The 22705-nt window shown below is 45.5% G+C and overlaps 1 protein-coding gene across 6 annotated transcripts in view; it reads right to left on the bottom strand.

Annotated features, from left to right (window-relative positions):
* Positions 1 to 22705, bottom strand: part of hivep2a (HIVEP zinc finger 2a) — a 234445-nt gene that overhangs the window by 165277 nt on the left and 46463 nt on the right. The window lies entirely within an intron of this gene.

Here is a 22705-nt window from a genome sequence, read left to right as displayed (position 1 = left end):
CCTAGACAGGGGACGAAACGTTTGCAAGACAAATTCCCAGCTCGGCGAACAGAACCAAATACTTAATGATTGCTCAATAGCAGAGTTTCCTGGATAGCGAAGGAGTATTGATTCTATCTCAATTCAGATTTGAGTAACATCGGAGCCAGAATCACAGCATGAACAACTTAATCAGGGTGCTGCATGGCCAGCTGCATTCACACATAACCTACAGTCACACTGCAGGGCTTATATATTGAATGGTAAGGTCCCAGGGAATGTTGCTGAACAAAGAGACCTTGGAGTGCAGGTTCATAGTTCCTTGAAAGTAGAGTCGCAGCTAGATAGGATAATGAAGAAGGCATTTGGTATGCTTTCCTTTATTGGTCAGAGTATTGAGTACAGGGGTCGGAAGGTCATGTTGCGGCTGTACAGGACATTGGTGAGGCCACTGTTGGAATATTGCGTGCAGTTCCGGTCTCCTTCACTGTTGAAACTTGAAAGCATTCAGAAAAGATTTACAAGGATATTGCCAGAGTTGGAGAATTTGAGCGATAGGGAGGGGCTGAATAGGCTGTTTTGTTTTCCCTGGAGCTTCAGAGGTTGAGGGATGACCTTATAGAGGTTTATAAAATCATGAGGGGCATGGATAGGATAAACAGACAAGGTCTTTTCCCTGGGGTGGGTGAATCCAGAATTAGAGGGCATGGGTTTAGGGTGAGAGGGGAAAGATATAAAAGGGACCTAAGGGGCAACTTTTTCACACAGAGGGTGGTGCATGAATGGAATGAGCTGCCAGAGGAAGTGGTGCAGGCTGGTACAATTACAGCATTTAAAAGGTATCTGGATGGGTACATGAATAGGAAGGGTTTAGAGGGATATGGGCCAAGTACTGGCAAATGGGACTAGATTAATTTAGAATATCTGGTTGGCGTGGACAGGGTTGGACCAAAGGGTCTGTTTCCGTGCTGTACATCTCTATGACTCTAAGTAGTGACTCCCCTCCTGTGAAAATTCAGAACATCATAATTCCAGGGAACAAGAGACAAAACTGACTTGACTTTGGACTGACAGGTCAGTGCTGCTTTACTTCATGTACACTGATATCAGAGACTAGCAGAGCCATGAACTAGATTTGGAAGTGTCAGATTATTTTGGTGTACTCGAGGCTTATTCTGAAGCAATGCTGTCTAAACGTAACTGTCCAGCTTTCACTTCATTATGAGGGACAAAGATTAAAGAGAGATTCTTAGCCTGTCTCAAGCGGTGTACAAGGGAAGCACATTTTCCAGTAAGTTACAGGGAAGGGGTAGGGGTGGGTCTGGGTGGGATGCTCTTCTGAGAGTGGTGTGGACTTGATGGGCCGAATGGTCTGTTTCCCCATTGTTGGAATTCTATGAGCAATAAACAGGGGGTTAGCAATGAGAGAGAGAGGACTGCAGATGCGGGAGATCAGAGTCAAAAAGTGAGGCGCTGGAAAAACACAGCAGGTCAGGCAGCATCCGAGGAGCAGGAGAGTCGACATTTCGAGCATAAGCTCTTCATGAGGAATGTGGGGGAGGCCCAAGGGGACTGAGAGATCAATGAGAAGGGGGGGTTGGACTTGGGAGGAAGGTAGTTGGGAATGTGATAGGTAGATGAAGGTGGGGGTGACAAGTCGGAGAGGATCGTGGCGCGGAAAGGTGGGAAGGAAGATGGACAATTAGGACAGATCAAGAGGGCGGCGTCAAGTTGGAAGTTTGGATCTAGGATAACATTGGGGGAGGGGAAATGAGGAAACTGGTGAAGTCCACATTGATCCCATGTGGTTGGAGGGTCCAGAGGCGGAAGATGAGGCATTCTTCCTCCAGGCATTGGGTGGTTAGAATCTGGTGATGGAGGAGGCCTTGGTGGGAGTGGGTTGGGGAGTTGAACTATTCGGCCACAGGACGGTGGGGTTGGTTAGTGTGGATGTCATGGATAATGATGAGCTGATAGGACCGCTGTAATCAATCATTCATTCACACTCTGGGTACGAGATCAGATCTTGTTCGTGATCACACGCGTCACCGTTAGAGAGGAGCAGCACAAGCTGGAGGTCATCCAGCCCCTTGAGCCTTCTTTCACCTTTCAATTAGGTCACCAGCTTGTCTAGTCACTCAATCTCAATCCACAGCCAACGACAGTGGCAGCCAGCACTGCACTGACGGGCTAAGGGGGATTTTGATGTCACGCACACACGCATGCATGCACACACTAGTGCAGCTCAGTCAGCTGCACCGCAATCCAACAGAAACTGGATGTGCCAATGCTCCTGTAGTGGGTTTGAATGGCAGGTGAAAAAGGCACAGCGATGCATTCACAAAACCCGCTGACAGTGGATGCGAAAGATCACCGGTAACTGGCTTGGATTGTGGGGGTGTGGGGTTTGCCCCAGGTCCCTGGCCAAAGTCTATAAGGTCTATCTCATTGTATTTCACACTTGATAGCCTCGGAAATAAATGCTTTTAATTTTTTAGTGCCCCATAAAGCTGCTGGGATTAGTAGGAAAGAACATAAGGAGCAAGAGTAGGCCATCTGGCCCCTCGAGCCTACTCCACCATTCAATAAGACCATGGCTGATCGTTTCATGGCCTCAGCTCCACTTACCCACCCTCTCACTGTAACCCTTAATTCCTTTACTGTTCAAAAATCCATCTTTCTTTGCCTTAAAAACATTCAATGAGTTAAAGCAGCAGACCTGAGCTGGAAGAGTGAACTGGGACCACTATATCGCGTGCACATGCATTTGTGTACACACACCCACGCTCATATTACACACACATGCACATGTTCACAGCCACACTCTCTCACATAGACACCACCACCACCTCCTCACCCCCAACCCCTCTCATGAAGGGACATCATCCAGGTGCCTCAGTCAAACCACAGCTGGCGAATTCAAGTAGAAGCCCATCCTGTGGGTTTCATGGTAATCACACCCAGTCAGGCTGCAATTCCAGACTTGTTCCAGCGATCCTACTGTTTCCAGGAACGGCGTTTGCATAGCAGACCTTACAAAGGATGCTGCTTTAGAAAGTGAAATTCCTGGAAAAGCCACAGTGTTAAGTTTGACAACCTCAAAATCGTGGAAAGGGATGGGGCACTACCTTCTGTTTATTTTAAAACTATTTATCAGAACACAAGCACCCACTGGTAGGACCAACATTCATTGGCCGTTTTTAGCTACTACTTTGACAAGGGTCTTACTTTTAACCTGTTCCAGACTCTGTCCGGTTGGAAAGATTTCAATTCCCTTCATCGTTTTGGGAAGGGTTTGATACAACCAAAAAGATCCTTTCAGAAGTTTGTTAAGGGTCAATCACTTCGGTGTGGGAATACGGTGTCCCTTACTGGTTGCCCTGTTTATAGGGAGGATAATATTAAACTGCAGACGCTTCAGGAGAGATTTACCAGGATGTTGCCAGGAATAGAAAGTTTGAATTATTAGGGGAGGCTGAATAGGCTGCCACATTTTTTGTAAGATGTTGAGGACTGACCTTATCGAGGTTTATAAATTCACGAGGGTTATAGAGAAGGTGAATAGCAGATGTCTTTCCCCTCAGATGGGGAGAGTTCAATACCAGGGGCATATTTTTAAAGGTGAGAGGAGAAAGATTTAATAAGGGCATGAGGGGCAGCTAGAGACTGGTTGGTGTGTGGAATGAACTGCCACAGGAAGTGGTGGATGCAGATACAGTACAGTTGACAGTGTAAAAGACATTTGGATAAGTACATGAATGAAAAAGGTGTTGCGGGACATGGGTCAAACGCAGGCAGGTGGGACTAGTTTAGTTTGGGTCATGCTCAGCATGGATTGGATGGACCAAAGGATCTGTTTTTGTGCTGCACGATTCTATTAGTAAGCCCAGACCCAGTTTCAGGGCTTTTGTGTGGCAGTGGTACTGTCCGTACCTCTGATCCAGAAGACCACAGGTACAAGTCCCACCTGTTGCAGAGGTGTGTAATAACATCCCTGAGCAGGTTGATTGAAAATATCAGGATCCAGTTTTCATTCACAAAGGCCATTTTTATTTTCACAACAATCTGACAGATTTATGATCATGTTCACAGAGAACATTTTAGCGCTAGCGTTTTCATTTTAAGAACTGAAGTCGATTTTACTTCTTGGGATTATCTACCCTGTGCTTGTGTGTGGGACAGTGTGGAGACGGGGAAATACTCCAGGAGGATTTTAATGTAGGGTCAAACTCTGCCTTCGCGTTCACACATGGTAAACATTAACAAGTCAAGACTTCACTGTTGCCACAAAGCTAGTTAAGAAAATAGCCTTCATATTAAATCACAATATAATTGGTGAATCATTAACTACTCATCCCAATTACCCATGTGAAGGTGGCTACCTGTCACCTTCTTGAACTGATACAATCCCAATGATCATCTGATTATGACTCCATTTTGTAAGTGACAGTGTCATACAGCACAGAAACAGACCCTTCGCCCCAACTCGTCTATGATGACCAGGTTTCCTAATTTGACCTAGGAGAACGTGGGAAACGCAGGTGCTAGGGATTAGAGTCAAGAGTGTGGTGCTGGATGATTCCTGATGAAGGGCTTAGGCCAGAAACATCCATTCTCCTGCTCCTTGGATGCTGCCTGACCTGCTGTGCTTTTTCAATACCACACTCATCAACTCTGATCTGACCTAGTCCCACTTGCCTGTGGTTGGCCCATATCCCTCTAAACCTTTCCTATTTATGTAGCCAGCCAGGTGTCTTTTAAATGTTGTAATTCTACCCTCCTCTACCACTTCCTCTGGCAGTTTGTTCCATACACACACCACCCTCTGCGTGAAAAGTTATTCCTCAGGACCATTTTAAATCTTTCCCCTCTCATCATAAACCTATGCCCTCTAGTTTTGGACTGCTGTACCTGGGGAAAAGACCTTGTCTCTTCACTGTATCCATGCCCCTCATGATATTATAAACTCTACAAGGTCACCTCTCGACCTCTGACACTTGAAACAGAAGATATCCAGCCTCTCCCTATAACTCAGACTTTCCAGTCTCAGTAACATCCTTGTAAACCTTTTGGGCACCCTTTCCGGTTTGATAGCATCCTTCCTACAGCAGGGAGACCAGAATTGTACACAGTATTCCAAATGTGACCTTACCAATGTCTTGTACAGCTGTAACATAACGTGCCAACTCCTGTACTCAATGCTCTGACTGATGAAGGCAAGCGTGCCAAATGCCTTCTTCACCACCCAGTCTACCTGAATTCAAAATTATTTTATTTACACATTCACATTCACTCTTTGTAAATATCTTCCCCTTCCCCCAAAGCTGGGCTGGACCGGACCCAATATATGCCATTTTCTTCTTTCCAAGTTCTTACTAATGATTAATCAAGTTCATTAAGACACTCATTGTTGGTTTCTCTGCATAGGATTGGTGGAAGGATTCCAGTAAAATCAGATAGAGTTTGTGGGCTTGGTTACCAACGCATGTTCCCATCTCACTCATTTGCTCCATTAGCAAGAATGAACTTTCAGTTGAGGGATCATGAGGTTTGTCAATGCTGGGAGCTCTGGCCAAAATCACCCTCCAACACCCACCGTGACAAGACCAAGTTGTTGCTCTCAGCTAAGTAAGGACAAAAGAGGAGAAAAGCAATGAACAGAACTGAAGGTCCAGAACTAAGAAAGTTCAGACTTCCCTCCTCATGGGCAGTGTAGGTCTACCTACAGCACACAGACGACAGCAGTTCAAGAAGGCAGCTCACCACTGCCTTCACATGGGCAACTAGGGATGGGCAATAAAAGCTGGCCCAGCCAGTGATGCCCACATCCCACAAATGAATTTAAAAAACCAGAACAATACATGCTAACATAATGCTCCAGTCTTAATTCTGTCAGGAAAGATGGGCACCTGTTTGGGTACAGTGAGATCCAATGAGCATTTTCATGATGAGCACATAGTCTGCTCCTGGCCATGTTGTTTTGTCTGGAAATGCTGGCCAGGACAGTAGGGATAATCGCCCAGTCCTATAAAGGAACACACACACAGGGTCCCATCAGCTTTGAGAGAGCAGAGGGGGACCTTGGCTTGGCTTCCCATCCCTTCCAAAAGACATCACCTCCGAGGGAGCAGCTCCCTCACTCAAGTGCCAGGAATATCGCTGTGGATCTTGGGTTCAAAATCTCTGGCTTGATACAGAATTCCCATCACATGGAAGTAGGCCATTTGGCCCACACCAACCCCTCAAAGAGTATCCACCCAGACCCAACCCTGTATCCTATCCCGCATGACCCTGCATTACCCATGGCTAATACAACTTAACCCATCTTTGGATTGTGGGAGAAAACCAGAGCACCCAGAGGAAGCCCACTCAGACACAGGGAGAATGTACAAACTCCAGACAGACAGTCGCCCGAGGCTGAAATCAAACCCGGGTCATGTGTGTTGTGAAGCAGCAGTGCTAACCACTGAGCCACGGTGCTGCCCAGGTCCCTGGCACTGTGAGGAGGCAGTGCTAACCACTGAGCCACGGTGCTGCCCAGGTCCCTGGCACTGTGAGGAGGCAGTGCTAACCACTGAGCCACTGTGTTGCCACGATATGGGAAATGAGCACAGAAAAACATAGTTTGACTCGAGAGGTGAGTGTGTTACCCACTGCAACCTGACTAAGGGGAGGGAACCATCGGCCACCCATGCACCTTTCACTGACGCTCTGCTCAGGCACTTGCAGTGGCTAATTAAAACATATCCCACGATCCATGGCTGTGAGAAGAATTCCTGGAAACCTGAGAAGTCACTAATTGCCAGTAATGTCCTCTCAAGTTAAGCTTGGCATTGTCCATCCATCTTCCTACCAGAACTCAAATCATTTGTTCTTCCAAAGTAATTAAGACATTGACTGTTTGCCTGAATGATTATTCCTCTCCAAACCCTGAACTCCCTCCCTAAGGGCATCGTAGGTCTACCTACAGCACATGGACTGCAGCGGTTTGAGAAGGCAGCTCACCCCCACCTTCTCAAGAGATGGGCAAGAAATGCTGGCTCAGCTAATAAGGTCCACGTCACAGGAACAATCAAATGGCATGATAACTCCTTTGAGAATGACAGTACCTGAAACAATCCTTTCTTAAATCTTGAAAACTTTCCATGCAATCACCCAGAGTACAATCTGACAAATTTCTACATTACAAACATCTTGACATCTCAGATCATCTTTATGCACAGAACGATGCCTTCTGCGCAGTGTCGGCATTATTTGTAGATTAGATTATCTCAAATTATTTTGTAAACATCTGAAAACAAGACTGTGACTCACCACAGCAACCTTTTACTGTGCAGTGCAACTATGAATGAAGCCGAAATGGAGGCTCACAGTTGTCTGAAAGAAAGGAGAGAGAAAGAGAGCATGCGGGTGTGTAAAAGAGAAAGAGCATGTCAGAGAGACAGGGAGACAGACAGGAGTGTGAGAAAGGTTCATAGTGTGTGCCAGAGAAATGGGTGCACCAGAGAGAAATTTAGGGAAAGAGAGAAATTTAGAGAGAGAGAAAGAAAGAGACAGAGAGAGAGTGAGTGTCAGACAGAGAGAGAGTTTCACAGAGAGAAAGTGAGAAAGTGAGAGAATCAGCATATCAGAAAGAGAGAGAGAGAGAAAAACAGACTGAGTATGTGTGAATAGGGTCAGGAAAAACATGCTACAGCACCTATCTTTAAAAAAAAAGAGGATTTCACACTGCACAGAATTTTCAGCAATACATGTGCCAGACTAATATGCAGCAACAACTTGCATTTACATGGCACCTTTAAGCTTCCTAAAGCATTACACAACAGTAACTTCTCAATTAAAACTGAGAATGAGCCATTTAGAGAGACAGGACAGATGGCCAAGAACTTGGTTGGAGAGGTAACTTTTATCCGGTATGTTAAATGAGGCGAGGGGTTGACGCCAAAAGGTTTAATGACATCAATCAAGGCTTAAATTGATCATATTTTCACCTCCACAAGGTGCTGGGTTCAAGTCTCACTCCAGGGTTCAAGCAGAGATAACGCACGGCTGACTTCCAGACCAGGTTCAGAGAGAGTGCTGTACTGCCAGAGGTGCAGACTTTAAACAGAGACTCGCACCTTCCTGTCAGCTGTCTATAAAAGATCTCAAGGCACAACCCAGAGATAAACAGAGAATCCCGGTGTCCTGACCAACATTTCTCTCTCTCTCTCTTTCAAGTAACATTGTAGAAACACACCCCGTTATGATAAAAACCATTGTTGGTAGAAATGGATGTTTGTCTGTGAGAAAACAACAAATTCTGGAGATCACAGCAGGTCAGATAGCATCCATGGAGAGAGAGCAAACTAATGTTTCAAGTCTAGATAACTCAGAGTGAAGTGTGGAGGGGGGAGCATTTTATAGTATAGCTTGGTGGGGGTGGGCAGATAAAGGGTACAGGGTGCTGAGAGAAAAGATGTTGATAAATCAGATTAAGTGATCAGAATGCGAGAATGGCAGAACAATGATATATCTCTCGTCAGACTGGAAAGGAGAGAGAGTCCCACTAGGATGGGGGAAGGAGTGTGAAAGGACATGATAACAGCATGTAACAAGCTAAGAGAAAGGGGAGATATGTCCCCTTCACATCTGCTCTGATGAAGAGTCATCTAGACTTGAAACATTTAGAGTCATAGAACATCGAACATAACAGCACAGTACAGGCCCTTCGGCCCTTGATGTTGCGCCGACCTGTCATACCAATCTGAAGCCCATATAACCTACACTATTCCATGCATGACTGTATTCTTGTCCAATGATGACATAAATGTACTTAGTTGGCGAATCTACTACCGTTGCAGGCAAAGCATTCCATACCCTTACTACTCTGAGTAAAGAAACTATCTCTGACATCTGTCCTATATCTATCACCCCTCAATTTAAAGCTATGCCCCCTTATGCTCGCCATCACCATACTTGGAAAAAGGCTCTCACTATCGACCCTATCTAACCCTCTGATTATCTTATACGTCTCTATTAAGTCACCTCTCAACCTTCTTCTCTCTAACGAAAACAGCCTCAAGTCCCTCAGCCTTTCCTCGTAAGACCTTCCCTCCATACCAGGTAAAATCTGAGGAAATCTCCTCTGCACCCTTTCCAAAGCTTCCACATCCTTCTTATAAGGTGGTGACCAGAACTGTACACAATACTCCAAGTGCGGCCGCACCAGAGTTTTGTACAGCTGTAGCATAACCTCATGGTTCTGGAACTTTCAAGGATATGTGTACATGGACACAGATCTCTCTGCTTATCTACACTACCAAGAATCTTATCATTAGCCAGTACTTTGCATTCCGGTTACTCCGACCAAAGTGAATCACCTCACACTTGTCCGCATTAAACTCCATTTGCCACCTCTCAGCCCAGTTCTGCAGCTTATGTATGTCTATCGGTAACCTAAAACATCCTTCATAATTATCCACAACTCCACCGACCTTAGTGTCGTCTGCAAATTTACTAACCCACCCTTCTACACCCTCATCCAGGTCGTTTATAAAAATGATGAACAGCAGTGGACCCAACACTGACCCTTGCAGTACATCACTAGTAACTGGACTCCAGGATGAACATTTCCCATCAACCACCACCCTCTGTCTTCTTTCAGCAAGCCAATTACTGATCCAAACTGCTATATCTCCCACAATCCCATTCCTCCACATTTTGTACAATAGCCTACTGTGGCGAACCTTATCGAACACCTTGCTGAAATCCATATACACCACCTCAATCGGTTTACTCTCATCTACCTGTTTGGTCACCTTCTAAAAGAACTCAATAAGGCTTGTGAGGCACGACCTACCCTTCACAAAACCGTGCTGACTATCCCTAATCAAATTATTCTTTTCTCGATGATTATAAATCCTATCTCTTATAACCTTTTCCAACACTTTACCAACAAGTAAGGCTCACTGGTCTATGATTACCAGGGTTGTCTCTACTTCCCTCCTTGAACAGGGGAACCACATTTGCTATCCTCCAGTCTTCTGCCACTATTCCTTTAGACAATGACAATTTAAAGATCAATGCCAAAGGCTCGACAATCTCCTCCCGGGCTTCCCAGAGGTTCCGAGGATAAATCCCATCCAGCCCAGGGGACTTATCTATTTTCACACTCTGCAGGATTTCTAATACCTCTTCCTTGTGAACCTCAATCCCACCTAGTCTAGTAGCCTGTATCTCCGTATTCTCCTCAACAAGATTGTCGTTTTCTAGAGTGAATACTGTCGAAAAATATTCATTTAGTGCTTCCCTTATCTGCTCTGAGTCCACACACAACTTCCCACTACTACATCATAGAGATGTACAGCACGGAAACAGACCCTTCGGTCCAACTCATCCATGCTGACCAGACATCCCAACCCAATCTAGTCCCACCTGCCAGCACCCGGCCCACTTTCCTGCAAATCCTTCCTATTCATGTACACATCCACATGCATTTTAAAAGTTGCAATTGTACTAGCCTCCTCTGGCAGCCTATTCCACACACATACCACCCTCGGAGTGAAAAAGTTGCCCCTTAGGTCTCTTTCATATCTTTTCCTTCTCACCTTAAACCTAAGCTCTCTCATTCTGGTCTCCCCCACCCCAGGGAAAAAAAAACTTTGTCTATTAACCCTATCCCATACCCGTCATGATTTTATAAACCTCACCCCCTCAGCCTCCGACGCTCCAGGGAAAACAGCCCCAGCCTGTTCAGCCTTTCTCTAAAGGTGAAATCCTCCAACCCTGGCAATATCCTTGTAAATCTTTTCTAAACCCTTTCAAGTTTCACAACATCTTTCCGATAGGAAGGAGACCAGAATTGCACGCAATATTCCAACAGTGGCCGAACCAATGTCCTGTACAGCCACAATGTGACCTCCCAATCCCTGTACTCAATACTCTGTCCAATTAGGGAAAGCATACCAAACACCTTCTTCACTATCCTATCTACTTGCGACTCTACTTTCAAGGACCTATGAACCTGCGATCCAAGGTATCTTTGTTCAGCAACATTCCCTGGGACCTTACCATTCGGTATATAAGCCCTGCTAAGATTTGCTTTCCCAAAATGCAGAACCTCGCATTTATCTAAATTACACTCTATTTGCCACTTCTCAGCCATTGGCCCATCTGATCAAGATCTCCTCATAATCGGAGATAACCTTCTTCGCTGTCCACTACACCTTCAATTGCAGTGTCATCTGCAAACTTACTAACCATACCTCTTATGCTCACATCCAAATCATTAATGATTCCAGCATCTGCAGTCTATTGCTCCTGTGCTGTTAACTGATCAAAAGCAAGAGCGAAGGGGGTTCCAGACAACTGAAAGAAGGCAATGCATGATGCAATGATCACTATCAAGAACATGCAAGAGGTCAAACTCAAGGAACACAGTTCTAGGCCTGAGGAAGGTCACACAGATAGGAAGGGACAAGGCCAGGGAGGTATTGGAAGTGATTTGAAAATTGAGGCACAGCTAGTTTGGGAGCTAATGCAAGTTAGAAAGGTGGAGGTGCAACGGGTGCAAATTGCAATGTTGAGAGCAGGGTTCTAGATGGGCACAAGTTTAGAGAAGGTGTGAAGTGGTAGGTTAAGCAGAAAGGCATTGGGACAATTGAGTCAGGAGGCACAAACTATGAATGAGCATTTTGTGATGGACGGTGCGCGATTTATATATAGCATTTTAAGAGTTTCGATTTTGAACTAGTGGTATATGGGTTTGTGAAGGGGATTATAAACGAGATCAGTCTTTCCACAACTTTTAAGAACAGCATGTGCTTCCTGGAGTGTAAACAGAAGTCTGATTAAAATGGAGAGAGAAAACATGAGTCTGTTGGCTGAGCAAAGTCTAAGATGGATTAGTGGTGCTGGAAGAGCACAGCAGTTCAGGCAGCATCCAGCGAGCAGCGAAATCAACGTTTCGGGCAAAAGCCCTTCATCAGGAACAAAGGCAGTGAGCCTGCAGCATGGAGAGATAAGCTAGAGGAGGGTGGGGGTGGGGAGAGAGTAGCATAGAGTACAATGGGTGAGTGGGGGAGGAGATGAAGGTGATAGGTCAAAGAGAAGAGGGTGGAGTGGATAGGTGGAAAAGAAGATAGGCAGGTCGGACAAGTCAAGGAGACAGTAAGTGAGCTGGAAGTTTGAAACTAGGATGAGGTGGGGGAAGGGGAAATGAGGAAGCTGTTGAAGTCCACATTGATGCCCTGGGGTTGAAGTGTTCCGAGGCGGAAGATGAGGCGTTCTTCCTCCAGGCGTCTGGTGGTGAGGGAGCGGCGGTGAAGGAGGTCCAGGACCTCCATGTCCTCGGCAGAGTGGGAGGGGGAGTTGAAATGTTGGGCCACGGGGCGGTTTGGTTGATTGGTGCGGGTGTCTCGGAGATGTTCCCTAAAGCGCTCTGCTAGGAGGCGCCCAGTCTCCCCAATGTAGAGGAGACCACATCGGGAGCAACAGATACAATAAATGATATTGGTGGATGTGCAGGTGAAACTTTGATGGATGTGGAAGGCTCCTTTAGGGCCTTGGATAGAGGTGAGGGAGGAGGTGTGGGCACAGGTTTTACAGTTCCTGCGGTGGCAGGGGAAGGTGCCAGAATGGGAGGGTGGGTCGTAGGGGGGTGTGGACCTGACCAGGTAGTCACGGAGGGAACGGTCTTTGCGGAAGGCGGAAAGGGGTGGGGAGGGAAATATATCCCTGGTGGTGGGGTCTTTTTGGAGGTGGCGGAAATGTCGTTGGATGATTTGGTTGATGCGAAGGTTTGTAGGGTGGAAGGTGAGCACCAGGGGCGTTCTGTCCTTGTTACGTTTGGAGGGGTGGGGTCTGAGGGCGGAGGTGCGGATACCTTACAAAGTCTAAGATGAACAAGTTTTGCTTTATAAAAGAATATTTCAAAAGCTTTTAAGTCCAACTTGCTTGACTTTAGTCAAAAGCAAGAATTTTCTCTATTAGAAAAAGGAGATTGTTCAGAGAGTGAAGGAAATTAGTTACATCAGTGAACGAATATAGTTGGCAAAAACTTGACAGGCCAGGAGTGTTTGGTTAGAAAACTACATTGGTTCTTCACCAGATAAGAAAGTCAAAGATTTCATTTGTATGAGTCAAAAGAAAAAAGACTGTGATGGTGTTGGGGAATAGATGGGATTTTGGTTTACAATGGGTTTTGAAAGTTTTCAGACTCTTAGATGTAGATAGTTTGTATTTTTTTTGTTCCATTTATTTTTACTCCTTTTGTGCAATCCACTTGTGTTTTATTGTTAAAACCAAATCCGCAGGCTTGTGTACTTGCATTTCCATGAAAGAACACCGCGACTACAAAACACGATATGTCAAGCCAGATATCATTCTGGGATCTGACCAATCCAGTAGTAACATCAGCTGGGATTAGAACAAGGTTCAGCAGCAGATTTGGAGCAAAAGCGTCCAAAAGATGTGGACACAGTCTATAAAAGCTGCAGTGAAATTGAGCAAACTCATTTCTTTGAAAAAAGAAATCAAATGCACTGGGGGCAGGCAAGGTGTTTTCATTGCCAGCTTCTGATCGGAAACATCCACTAGATAAACATGTTGAGATGCTGAGCAGTCAGAGTTCAGTACTGGCATCAGTACAGAAAGTTTTTTTTTGAGAACAATCTTATTCTAGCACACATTTCCTGGATGCCAAACATGACTTTCCATTCTCTTATTTATGTCAACTTTCCATTCTATATTCCTGTCTGAGTAGAAATGACCTATATAACTTTTTCATGCCTGCGAGGAGATCCTCCAGCCACAGATGGCACTGTGCTGCCACAATGGCACCTCATCCGGTTGTTGTGCAGGGGAGACACTATTCACCAGCCGTTTCTGTCTCCCTAGTGATCATTGTTGCACCTCAAGAGTAAATGTATTTGCAAGAGAAGGACAGAATGCGTGGTCTCAAGGGGGTCAAATCACAACTCCCTGCTTGTTGGCAGGGGGAACGAGAGGAGTGCAGTTTTAAACTTCCGTGCACAAAACCAGAGGAGATCAAAGATCACATTTAAGCCAATCAGGTCAAATTCAATGCAGGTATTGATTCATCTTGTATCAAGTGTTAAAAAATGCTCACAAACCAACATGTGGAAAGACAAAAATTTAACTATACTGCAAGGCAGCTACAATGTGCAAGCAGACACTTCACAGACCTTCAAATGATCATTGTTCATGATCTCAGTGTCCCTTTTACAGTTACTGCCAAATCGCAGACAATTGATGCACAGCAGGTCCCCACTGAGAACAATGTGATCAATGAGAGGCTATTTTTAGTGTTAAGATGTTGATTAAGGGATAAGGGTTTCTTTAATATAGCAGCTGTAGGATGTTTTATGTCGTGTCGTCCCCCCCCCAACCCCAGTGAGGGCGAACCATGGTTCAATCAAACAACTCTCACCTGACGCACTAACATTCTAATCCTGACAATGAGACAGTCAGCGAGTAAAATGAAGCCACCCACTCATGGGATTGGAGCGTCACTGGCTGGGCCCAGCATTTATTGTCCATCCCTAGTTGGGGCCCCTTGAGAAGGTGGTGGTGTGCTGCCTTCTTGAACCGCCACACAATGCCCTTAGGGAGGGAATTTCAGGATTTTGACCCAGCGGCAGTGAAGCAACAGTGATGCATTTCCAAGTCAGGATGAGGAGTGGCTTAGAGGGGATCATACAGAGGGGTGGTGTTCCCAAGTGTCTGCTGCCCTTGTGCTTCTAGATGGAAGTGGTCATGGATTTGGAAGGTGCTGTCTAAGGACCCTTGGTGAGTTGCTGCAGTGCATCTTGTAGATGGTACTCACTGCTGCTACTGAGTGTCGGTGGTGGAGGGAGTGGATGCTTATGGATGTGGTGCCAATCAAGCGGGCTGCTTTGTCCTGGATGGTGTCAAGTTTCTTGAGTGTTGTTGGAGCTGTGACTATCCAGGCAAATGGGGAGTAATCCATCGCACTCCCAATTTGTGCCTTGTAGATGGTGGGCAGACTTTGGGGAGTCAGGAGATGAGTTACTTGCTGCAGAATTCCCAGTCTCTTTATTTGCATAAAACTCAGCAGATCTGGTAGCATCTATGCAAACAAAGCAATGTTAATATTTTGGGTCCAGTGGCCCATGTTCCAGTGAAGACGGGTCACTGTACTGAAAGATTAATTCCGCTTTCTCCGACAGTTGCTGCCAGACCTACTGAGTTTCTCCAGCAATTTTTGTTTTTCAGATTTCCAACATCCTCAGGTCTTTGTCTTATTATAGTATTTATATGGCTAGCCCAGTTCAGTTTCTGGTCAATGATAACCTCCCCCCCCCCCCCACCCAGGATGTTGATAGTAGGGAACTCAGCGATGGTAATGTCACTGAAGGCCAATGGGTAATGGTTAGATTCTCTCTTGTTGGATATGTTAGTGGTTGGATACTTATGCCATGCAACCATCATACAATGCTACTTGCCACTTGTCAGCCCAAGCCTGGATATTGTCCAGACCTTGCTGCATTTGAACATGCACTGCTTCAGTATCGGAGGAGTTGCGAATGGTGCTGAACATTGTGCAATCATTGGTGGACATCCCACTTCTGACCTTATGATGGAGGAAAGGTCATTCATGAAGCAGCTGAAGATGGTTGGGCCTAGGACACTACTACCACCACCACCACCACCACCACCATCACCATCTTTCAATGTGCCAGGTAAGACTCCAACCAGCGGAGAGTTTGTTCCCCGATATCCATTTTGCTGATGTCACAGTCAGTCAAAAGTTATCTTGACGTGACGGGCTTTTACTCTCCCCTCTGGAATTCAGCTCTTTTGTCCATGTTTGAACCAAGGCTGTAATGAGGTCAGGAGCTGAACGACCCTGGCATAACCCAAACTGGTTGTTTGGGTTATTGCTGAGCACTGATAATGACACATTGAGAGTGGATTGATGGGCAGTAATTGGCCAGGTTGGAGCTCTCCTGCCAAGTGATATACCAGGGCAATATTCCACATTGCAGGGCAGCTGCCAGTATTGCTGAAACATGTCTCATGGCATGTCTGCCCCACACACAAATTGGGTTCGTTTAATCATGGCACAGTAAGTTAACTTGCTGAGAAGTTTATAGAACAAAACAATAGAGGAGGGGAAAATAATATACACTCTAACAGCCTGAGTTTCCACTTCTAATTGTCATCTCGCAAGTCTGTCTGAAAAACAAGCAAATCTGGAACAGGAATAGCTTAACAGTGACACCACTGTCAAAACAACACTGCTATGGTTGTGTCGTCAAAGGGCCAATATTCCAGCGAACGTGGGCTTAATTTTCCTTTGTTTAACTCCCCCCTCCCATTGCAGCTGAAGACTCAGAACACTGTTTAACACAATCAGAGGGTGAAGAGCTGATATTCGGTAGGTGTGCTGACACCTGTCAGCCGTGGCTCAGTGAGTGTTGTTCTCACCTTGGAGTCAGATGATTGTGGGTTCGAGTCACACTCTGGGCTTTAAGTGCAGCATCTCGGTGGAGACTCCAGTGGAGGGACTGAGGGGGACAATGTCATTGTTGTCTCTCTAATTATACATTAAACTGAGGCTTCATCCCTTCTCTCAGGTGTCTGTGAAAGATCCACCTGGGTATTATTTTGAAAAAGGATCTGGGGAGTTCTTCCCTGGTGCCCTGGCTAATATTTATCCCTCAAAAATCAACATCACAAAAACAGATCATCTGATCATTTTTGTAATACTGCTGTGGGAGGTTGCAGTGAAAAAAAATGGCTGCCAATGTTTCCTTAATAACAGGGACTACACGTTAAAAAAAAACTTACTTTACTGACTGAAAAGCACTCTGGGATGAACAGTGGCCATAGAAACAGGAGTAGGCCATTCAGCCCTTCCGGCCTGCTCTCCCTTCAATATGATCGTGGTTGATCATCCAACTCAGTCCCCTGTTCTCACTTTCTCCCTACAAACTTTGATCCCTTTAGCTCAAGAATTATGTCTGACTCCCTTGTGAAACATTGTATGTTTTGGCCTCAACTGCTTGCTGTGGCAAAGAATTCTAAAGGCTGCCCACTCTCTGGATGAAGACATTTCCCATCTCAGTCCAGAATGGCCTACCCTAGATCTTTAGGCTCTGACCACTGGTTCTAGTCTCTCCAGTCATCAGGAATTCCCTTCCTGTTTTTACCCAATCTAGTCACACAGAGTCGTGGAAATGTACAGCACGGAAACAGACCCTTCGGTCCAACCCGTCCATGCCGACAAGATATCCCAACCCAATCTAGGCCCACCTGCCAGCACCCAGCCCATATCCCTCCAAATTCACATCCCAATCCAGGTGCCTTTTAAATGCTGTAATTGTACCAGCCTTCACCACTTCCTCTGGCAGCTCATTCCATACCCGTACCACCCTGTGTGAAAACATTATCCCTTAGGTCTCTTTTAAATCTTTCCCCTCTCACCCTAAATCTATGGCCTCTAGTTCTGCATTCCCCCACCCCAGGGAAAAGACTTTGTCTATTTATCCGATCCATGCCCCCCATGATTTTGTACACCTCTATATGGTCACCCCTCAGCCTCCGGTGCTCCTGGGAAAACAGCCCCAGCCTGTTCAGCCTCTCCCGAGAGCTCTAATCCTCCAACATCCTTGTAAATCTTTTCTGAACCCTTTCAAGTTTCACAACATCTTTCCGATAGGAAGGAGACCAGAATTGCACGCCACATTCCAAAAGGGGCCTAAGCAATGTCCTGTACAACTGCAACATGACCTCCCAACTCCTGTACTCAATACTCTGACCAATAAAGGAAAGCATACCAAACGCTTTCTTCACTATCCTATCTACCTGCGACTCTACCTTCAAGGAGCTATGTAGTTTTATAGATTTTTGTGAAAATCTCCTTCATTTTTCTGAACGCTAGTGAATATAGTCCCAACTGATCCAATCCCTCTTTGTAAGCTGCTCTGCCATCCCGGGAATCAGTCCGGTAAACCTTCGCCGTACTCCCTCCATCGCCAGAACATCACTCCTCAGATAAAAAGGGGACCACAGCTGCACACAATACTCCAGCTGTAGTCTCACCAAGGCTCTGTACAACTCCCCTAGCAAGACATCTCTGCTCCTATACTCAAATCCTCTCACTATGAAGGTCAACATACTGTTCACCTTCTTCACCTCTGCCGCTCCTGAATATTTATCTTCAGTGACTGGTGTACAAGAACTCCCAGGGCTCATTGCTCCCGCCTCCTTTCCCCATCAATCAGCATTCAGGTAATAACTTACCTTCCATTTTTTGGTACAATAGTGGATAGCCTCATATTTATCCACATTATACTTCACTTGCTATGTGTTTGCATATTCTCTAAACTGGTTATGGTCTGTGAATGTTACTACACAGGTACAACAATCTGTTTCTTTCGAGGGGGAAAATAGAAATTCTGATCTGGTCTAGACCGGTGGCCATTATAGAGGCCAAGTCAGGGTCATACTAACTGGACTCCGTACTGACTAGGTATACCACTTAAATAGGGAATGCAGGTAAGCAAAACCAAAATAAATTGGACATTGATTCTTTGGCATTTTAAAACAGAAGACTGTGTTTTGATTCCATTTTTTGATTTAAAACAACTTGAAATAAAAAAACTCTCAATTTAAAACAAACTCTTCTCAGTCACAAATTCAAGGGAACACCCCATCGTTTGATGATTCGCAGAATTTGGAAGAATATAACATTGAACCTGCGTGGCTAATTCAGCAGGGCTGGGTTTTTAAACCAATTTCTGGGGCAATCACTCATGTGTGGCCATGTAGACAGAGAGAGAGAGAGAGAGAGAGAGAGAGAGAGAGAGAGAGAGAGAGAGAGAGAGAGATGGATGTTTACCCCTCTGATGGTCACTGCTACGGGGCAGAAAATATGTTGCTGGAAAAGCGCAGCAGGTCAGGCAGCATCCAAGGAGCTCCTTGGATGCTGCCTGACCTGCTGCGCTTTTCCAGCAACACATTTTCAGCTCTGATCTCCAGCATCTGCAGTCCTCACTTACTGCTATGGGGCAGCTGGGCAGAGGAGGGGGAAGGGGGTGGGGTAGCAGTTGGAGGATCTGGGGAAGAGCGGGTGGTTTGTATATGATGACAAGGCATGGACGTAACACACACACACACAGACACAGAGTCTGTGATGCACTATATGGGAGCCAATCTCCAATCCCCAAACATTACTTTAGCTGTTTGTAATGTTATGACTCATCATGCAGACATATGCTGGAGTCAGCAACTAATGGGGTTTTAACAAGAGAAGGTCTGATAGCTCTTAGTCACGGAGAACAATTGTCCAGTAACAGGCAATTTTTCCTTTCAGTTCAGGAGTGTACTACCTCTTCCACAGTGTTAATGCACCATCAGGCCATTCAGCCCATCCAATCCTCCCCAACAGGACCAGGAAGATACCATTCACTCCTTTGTTTCATTTTTCAATTAGTTCATACAGCTTAACTCCATTTATCCTCCTTGCCATGACATGTTCAACACCCTTCACCAATCGAAACAAAACTATCCCAGTTTTGGAACTGTTCAACCAATCCCCATTTTTGACAGCATTTGAGGGAGTAAGTGAGTTCCAGATTTTCACAGTTTCTGTTTCAGACTTGAGAAACAGGAACAGGAAGCGGCCACTTATCGCCTTCAGCCTGCTCCACCATTCAACAGGATCATGGCTGATCTGACATTCCTCACATCCACGTTCCTGCCTTTTCCCTGTCACCCTCGATTCCCTGACTGATCAAGAAACTGTCTCAAATATACACAAGGACTGTGCCCCCACTGCTCCCTGTGGGAAGGAGTTCCAAAGGCTCACAACCCTCTGAGTGAAAAAAGTCCTCCTCATCTCAGTCTTAAACTGGTGCCCATGTATTCTGAGACCATGTCCTTTGGTCTGAGACGCTTCCATGAGGAGGAACATCCTCTCAGCATTGACCCTGTCAAGACCCTTCAGAATCTGATATGTTTCAATGAGATCACCTCTCATTCTTCTAAGCTCCAGTGGGCGGAATCCCAGCTAGTTTACCCTTTGCCCATAAGACAATCAATCCCTCCATACCAGGGATCATCCAAGTGAACCTCCACTGAACTGCCTCCAATGAAGTAACATCTTTTCTTAAATAAGGGGACCAAAACTGCCCACGGTACTCCAGATGTGGTCTCACCAGCACCTTGTAGTTGCAGAAAGATTTCCCTACTCTTATACTCCAAACCCATTGAAATAAGGGCCAACATTCCATTAGTCTTTCTGATTAGAACACAAGACCGAGGGACTGAATTGCCTACTCCTGGCTCAGCCATTTGAGACATTTGTGACCATGATCTCATCTTAGCCTCAACTCCACCTTCCTGAAAGGTCTCCGTAGTTGCTCAGCCCATTGCTGATTAAATATCTGTCCAGCTCTTCCTCAGTGGCCCAGTATCCATTGCTCTCTGATGAATTCTACAGATTCAAACCTCTCGAGGGAAATAATTCCTCCTTGTCGGTTTTAAATCTGCCATCCTTCACCGTAAAACCACGACCTCTCCTTCTGGATTGCCCCACATGAGGTGCTTCTTGCTCTCACCCCTGATCAGTCCAGTTCTAAGTTTAAAGGATTTAACTCATTGTTTGAGACTTTAGGAGGGTACACTGTATCACAGTTTGAATCACAGTGACCCATTGTAATCATCTTTCCTTTTAACCACCCTTCTTTCACTCACAGGAGATTGGAGTTTATCTGATTCAGTGATTCCCACAGCTCCTAGTTGTTTCCCCCAAGTAACCTCAAGAAAAGTATTTTTAATCAAGCAGCTCAAGACACTTTGTGCCATGTCTGGAGCAGGGTGGGACTTGAACCTGAATCTTCTGACCCAGACACAAGGACACCACCACTAGGCCTCTGGAGTCCCACGTTATTTAACCTCTATTTATATTTTCTGAATCCATAACTGAAGCGTATAGATATTTTCCAAATCAACCCCATCAGAAAGGTTATTACACACCTCTGGTGTAGGTGAACTATGGTCTCCTACTTTAAAAGGTAAGGACACTACCACTGTGCCACAAGATCCCCCAAACCCTTTAAACCCGAGTCTGTTTTAGTTCCAATCTCCAAATATGGGTCGGAGAGTTCATATGTTTTCCAATCAATCAATCTGTTGAGAGAGGATACGACAACTCTGGAGCAGTTGGGAGTTGAACCAATGCTTGCTAGATCAAAGGGAAAAACACTACCACTGCGCTATAAACAGCCCCAAACCATTGACTCAAAATTCATTCTCAACAACTGGAAATAATTCACTTCCAGTGACAGAACACTGCCCTTCCTCAATTTAAAAATGGTTCTCTCACATGGACTCACCAATCTGCCTCAGCTAAAAAAAAAAAGAAACACGGGCCACGTTTTACATATTCTAAATCATTACCATGTATTAGATCTTCTATTCCTGATGAAGGGCTTCTGCCCGAAACGTCAATTTTCCTGCTCCTTGGATGTGGCCCGACCTGCTATGCTTTTCCAGCAGTACTCTAATTCAGACTCGGGTTTCCAGCATCTGCAGTCTTTGTTTTTACCTCGTTGATTTTAACCTTCCTGCGAATCCTCTTGCAAGGATGCCTGCCTTGAAGAGGTTCTCCTCCTCTCTCTACAAGTGTCTCAGTGGGTCTCTCTCTCTCTCTCTCTCTCTCCCCCTCTCTCTCTCTCTCTCTCACTGCAACCTCCAGGTCATCTCCTCTGCCCTGAAGCTCCTCAACCATGTCCTGAAACAGACTCACTACCACAGCCACATTTGCTGCCTCAATAACCAGATGATCCCACACGGAATCCGGACTACTTTTAAACCAGCAGAGTTTGGAACCGACCAGGACAAACAATACAGACTACACCAGCAATGCTTATCCTTCAGGATCGTCCGCTCCACACTCACAGCCATGCGCCGGCACCTAACCTCTCTACAGTCAGCCCTGCCTCAGCTGAGGGCCCCTCCTTTACTATATTCAAAGAAGAATTCATACTCTCAACAAACAGTATTTCAACACCATCTCAAAAACATCAAAAACCTCTATTCCTGATGAAGGGCTTTTGCCCGAAACGTCGATTTTCCTGCTCCTCAGATGCTGCCTGACCTGCTGTGCTTTTCCAGCACCACTCTAATCCACAGTCATGTATTACATATGTGTTACCTCATACCAAGCAGCAGCTGATAAGTGTGTGATGGTCCTATAAGCATAGAACCCTATATTAACAATGCGGTCATTGAGGTCTCAATGGACATTTATCTCCTGAAGAAAGGGTCTTCCACTATCACTGTAAATGGGATTTGACCCAAACCCTGCTCCTTCGTTTGCCAATGTTCATTCCCTAACTGTGGAACCCAGTCTCCATTCCATAAGCCCAAGATGGTTCAGGAACTCCTCACTGGTTACAACAAACCTTGGGCCATTAGAGAACAAAGCACAGAAGGTTGGGGTGGTGGGGGACGGTAAACGGATAATTAAATAGAAAAGGGATGTGGGGCAAACATGCTTCAAAAATGAGAAAAGTGCACATAATAGAAAAAAGGAGAGAGAGAGAGAGAGAGAGAAAAGGAAAGATAATAAGAGAAAAAGGAATGAGAGAAAATGGAGAAAAAAAGTAAAAAAAAACAGAAAAGAGGAGAGAGAGAGAAAAGCAAGAGAGAAAGAAAGAAAGAAGGAAGGAAACAAAGAGGAGAGATAAAAAGA

The sequence above is a fragment of the Chiloscyllium punctatum genome, chromosome 11 (assembly GCF_047496795.1).
Source record: "Chiloscyllium punctatum isolate Juve2018m chromosome 11, sChiPun1.3, whole genome shotgun sequence".
NCBI classification, from domain to species: Eukaryota; Metazoa; Chordata; class Chondrichthyes; order Orectolobiformes; family Hemiscylliidae; genus Chiloscyllium; species Chiloscyllium punctatum.
This window is presented reverse-complemented; position numbering and strand designations above follow the sequence as displayed.